Genomic DNA, 5,000 nt, shown 5'->3' with positions numbered 1-5,000 from the left:
CACACACACACACACACTCTCTCTCTCTCTCTCTCTCTCTCTCTCTCTCTCACACACACACACACACATTCACACTTTCTCTCTCACACACACACACACACACACACACACACACACACACACACACACACACACACACACACTAGACTTGTGTGAAATGGAAGGGTGTTAATCTAACAGTCCCTCATGTCGCAGCATCTCAGTGTACAGTAATCATTATAATCCTTGTAGTTATTATATAATAATGCATGTTGTCTCAGAAGTTGAGTCTTCACCCTCAATCCTATAAGAAACAGAATCACTTAAAGTGTAATATATAAAGAAATAGATCTAAAATCCTGTATGTTATTTAGTTCCTCAGTTTACAAGAAAGTTTTGTTTGCAGAAGCAGAAGTTAAAACATTTCAGGCTCTTTCTCAGTTTTTTTTCGTTGTTATCATTTGCTTATTATATTATTTAAATTCATAACATTAGCATACATCATAAGATATAGCGTGATGTTTCATTAGTTATGATTTTATGTATCTTGCTAGAGGACAAGCAGAAGACACAAACAGGAGATACAGAGATAGTGGAAGTATTTTCCATGGACAACGTCACCCTAACACAGTCATAACCCGACCCTGGCCTACTCTGGTTTACCCTGACCTACTCGACTTAACCCGACCTTTTCGACACTACCCTGGCCTACCCCTGACTTTACCCTGGCCTACCCCTGACTTTACCCTGGCCTACCCCTGGCCTACCCCTGACTTTACCCTGGCCTACCCCTGACTTTACCCTGGCATACCCCAGACTTTACCTTGGCTTACCCCTGACTTTACCCTGGCTAACTCGAAGTTACCCTGACCTACACCTGACTTTACCCTGGCTTACCCCTGACTTTACCCTGGCCTACCCCTGACTTTACCCTGGCCTACCCTTGACTTTACCCTGGCCTACCCCTGACTTTACCCTGGCCTACCCCTGACTTTACCCTGGCATACCCCAGACTTTACCTTGGCTTACCCCTGACTTTACCCTGGCCGACCCTGACTTTACCCTGGCCTACCCCTGACTTTACCCTGGCATACCCCAGACTTTACCTTGGCTTACCCCTGACTTTACCCTGGCTAACTCAATTTACCCTGACCTACCCTGGCTAACTCGACTTTACCCTGGCTTACCCCTGACTTTACCCTGGCTACCCCTGACTTTACCCTGGCCTACCCCTGACTTTACCCTGGCATACCCCAGACTTTACCTGGCCTACCCCTGACTTTACCCTGGCGACCCCTGACTTTACCTGGCCTACCCCTGACTTTACCCTGGCATACCCCAGACTTTACCTTGGCTTACCCCTGACTTTACCCTGGCTAACTCGAATTTACCCTGACCTACCCCTGGCTAACTCGACTTTACCCTGGCTTACCCCTGACTTTACCCTGGCCTACCCCTGACTTTACCCTGGCCTACCCCTGACTTTACTCTGGCTTACCCCTGACTTTACCCTGGCTTACCCCTGACTTTACCCTGGCCTACCCCTGACTTTACTCTGGCCTACCCCTGACTTTACCCTGGCTTACCCCTGACTTTACCCTGGCCTACCCCTGACTTTACTCTGGCCTACCCCCGACTTTACCCTGGCCTACTCGACTTTACCCTGGCCTACCCCTGACTTTACCCTCGCCTACCCCTGACTTTACCCTGGCTTACCCCTGACTTTACTCTGGCCTATCCCTGACTTTACCTTGGGCTACCCCTGACTTTACCCTGGCCTACCCCTGACTTTACCCTGGCTTACCCCTGACTTTACTCTGGTTTACCCCTGACTTTACCCTGGCCTACTTGACCTTACCCCTACTAAATGTTTCATTAACTATGAATTATGTATTTTGCAAGAGGACAAACAAAAGACACACATATTTTATCCAGCACAGAAGATACACAGATTTTGGCATCCATATGTTACCCTGGTTTACTCTGGATTACTCTGGATTACCCTGGTTTACTCTGGTATACCCTAGTGGCCACCTCACTGTGTAACAGGTCTGGTTATGCCCCTGGTGGCAAAAGCTTTTCATATTTTTACAGTTGTGCCAAAACTACTGGTTTCTTTTCTGGTCTTCTTTTAAAGATCACATTAAACATCTTCAGTGGATGATATAATTTATTATTAGCTGTCAGTGTGTGTGTGTGTGTGTGTGTAGCATCATCTTCATCATAATCATCCAGTCTCTTGATGCAATTTAAGTAGTCAATCTCTTCTGCATCCAGGCCACAGAGCCACTGGAGCTTTAAATGTGGAACAGTGAAGACGAAGATCTTCTCTCCTCAGTGTGTGTTAAAGCAGATCTCTCGACTACAAGTCACATGACCTGAAGTTGAGTTTCAGTTTCCAAGTGAACACAGATCCAAACCAAACCGAACGCCTTTTTGTGTGCTTTTTGCACCCTGCACCTAAGTTTCCATGGCAACCCTTAACGATAAGCATTACAGATGTGAAAGAGGAAGTTCTCGCTCTCGGTTTCCTGTGCAGTGTGTCCAAAGACTAGCGCAGCACCAGAAATAGAGTAGTATTGCAATCACGATGGAAATTTAAATGCTGGTTCTTCTGTGTTCACACTGTGTTCTGTGTTATGTGTTATGGAATTGGAATTGGTTTATATCTGCTGCAACTTGTCACAGAACTACAGTACAGAGACACTGACATTCGGAAGTTTTTTATACATTTTTGTTGTATAAAAAAACCCACTTTACATATATAATAATTATATAATTATATACATATATATTTATATGTAAAGTGTGTTTTGAAGGATACATTACAGTATCATATACATAACACTTCAAAACATACATTATTTACAATTAAAAGAATATTGCAGTGCAGTATGTAGAGTTTAATACGCAGCCTGGAGCTCAGGTCTGTAATTACATAAGAAAATAATAGTGTTGTTCGGGATGAAGAAGAATACAGAGCAGTGACGCTGCTAAAGACTGGATTAAAGAAAATGCTGTTCACATGTGGAAGGTGTGAGTTTTCATGCTTTAGTTATAGACTGGGTCATTTTGTCACAGTTTGTTTTTACAGTTAGATTTAATGCATTTACATTCAAGCTTTTTTTCCCTCATGCTTGGTCAGGGTCTAAGAATACAAACAAGTGAAAACTCTGAACACACTGAAGCGACACCAATGTGATTTTCTGTTGCAATGTGTCACAAACCTGGTTTCTGTCAGGGGACACATATTTCAGGTCAAATATTTCAAATTGGACCCAAAACACTTTCCACATGACCTAAATGAGACCTGAACTTTGCTGTTCCTCACATCAGTAACTCCACCCAGAGAACAGTTAACAACATTGACACTAAGTCAGTATTCATATCACATCTTGTGCTGCATTTGACTGCAGGCTCAACTTGTCATTTCTGAGCTCCTACTAGGAAAATAACAACAACCTTCACAACTCAAATTTCAGGAACTTTGGATCAGTCTCCTTAATTCTGAGTTTTGTAATAGACTTCAAATCAATATCCTTATGGTCCTTACACATATATATATATACTTATATATATATATATATATATATATATATATATATATATATATATATATATATATATATATATAGAGAGAGAGAGAGAGAGAGAGAGAGAGGTTGTTGTTTTATATATATATATATATATATATATATATATATATATATATATATATATATATATATATATATAGACACCAACATACAGACACAATGGCTTGTTACATCTGTATAGACAGATTTCCGTCTCCAGACCCCCTGTCCTCTACATCTGTCTCTTTCACACCATCTACCTGCATGTCTTCCCTCACCACATCCTTAAACTTCCTTCTTGTTCTTCCTCTTTTCCTCCTTTCTGGTGTCTCCATCCTCACCATTCTCCTACTGATATACCCCATGTCCCTCCTCTGCACATGTCCAAACCATCTCAATCTCACCTCCCTCACCTTGTCTCCAAACGTCCTACATGTGCTGTCCCTCTAATAAACTCATTTCTAATCCTGTCCATTATCGTCACTCCCAATGAACATCTCAACATCTTCAGCTCTGCTACCTCCAGCTCCACCTCCTGTCTTTTACTCAATGCCACTGTCTCTAAACCATACAACATCTCAGATCTCACCACAGTCCTATAAACTTTCCTTTCACTCTCACAGATACTCTTCTATCACTCCTGCTATCACTCTTCTCCACCCACTTCACCCTGCCTGCACTCTTTTCTTCACTTCTCTAACACACTCCCCATTACTTTGCACTGTTGACCCCAGGTACCTGAACTCCTCCACCTTCTCCACCTTTTCTCCCTGCAACCACACCCCTCCACTGCCCTCCCTCTCATTCACACACATGTACTCTCTCTTACTCCTACTGACTTTCATTCCCCTTCTCTCCAGCGCATATCTCCACCTCTCCAGTCTCTTCCCCACCTGCTCACTTCTCTCACCACAAATCACAATATCATTCACAAACATTATAGTCTATGGAGACTCCTGTCTGACCTCGTCCTTCAACCTGTCCATCACCACTGCAAACAGGAAAGGGCTCAGAGTGGATCCTTGATGCAGTCTGTCGTTCCTACTGCACACTTCACTGCTGTCACACTGTCCTCAATGTCCTGCACCACCCTCACATACTTCTCTGACACACCAGACTTTCTCATTATTAACAATACAATACATTACAATACCACAACTCCTCTTTCCACCCTGTCATACGCTTTCTCTAAACCCACAAACACACAATGCAACACCTTTTGACCTTCTCTATACTTCTACATCACCATTCTCAAAGCAAATAACGTGTCTGTGGTGCTCTTCCTCTGCATGAAACCATAATGTTGCTCACAGATGGTCACCTCTTCTCTCAACCAGGCTTCCACTACTCTTTCCCATAACTTCATGGTGTGACTGATCAACTTTATTCCCCTGTAGTTACTGCAGGCCTGCATATTTCCTGCAAACTCCCTCTCCATTCCTCAGG

The 5,000-nt window shown here is 43.0% G+C and overlaps 1 protein-coding gene across 10 annotated transcripts in view; it reads left to right on the top strand.

Annotated features, from left to right (window-relative positions):
• Positions 1–5,000, top strand: part of arhgef1a (Rho guanine nucleotide exchange factor (GEF) 1a) — a 62,816-nt gene that overhangs the window by 28,232 nt on the left and 29,584 nt on the right. The gene's annotated exons all lie outside the window — the stretch shown is intronic.

Source organism: Silurus meridionalis, chromosome 29, assembly GCF_014805685.1.
Source record: "Silurus meridionalis isolate SWU-2019-XX chromosome 29, ASM1480568v1, whole genome shotgun sequence".
NCBI lineage: Eukaryota > Metazoa > Chordata > Actinopteri > Siluriformes > Siluridae > Silurus > Silurus meridionalis.
Note: the sequence above shows the minus strand (reverse complement) of the source record. Positions and strands in the feature narration are given on the sequence as shown.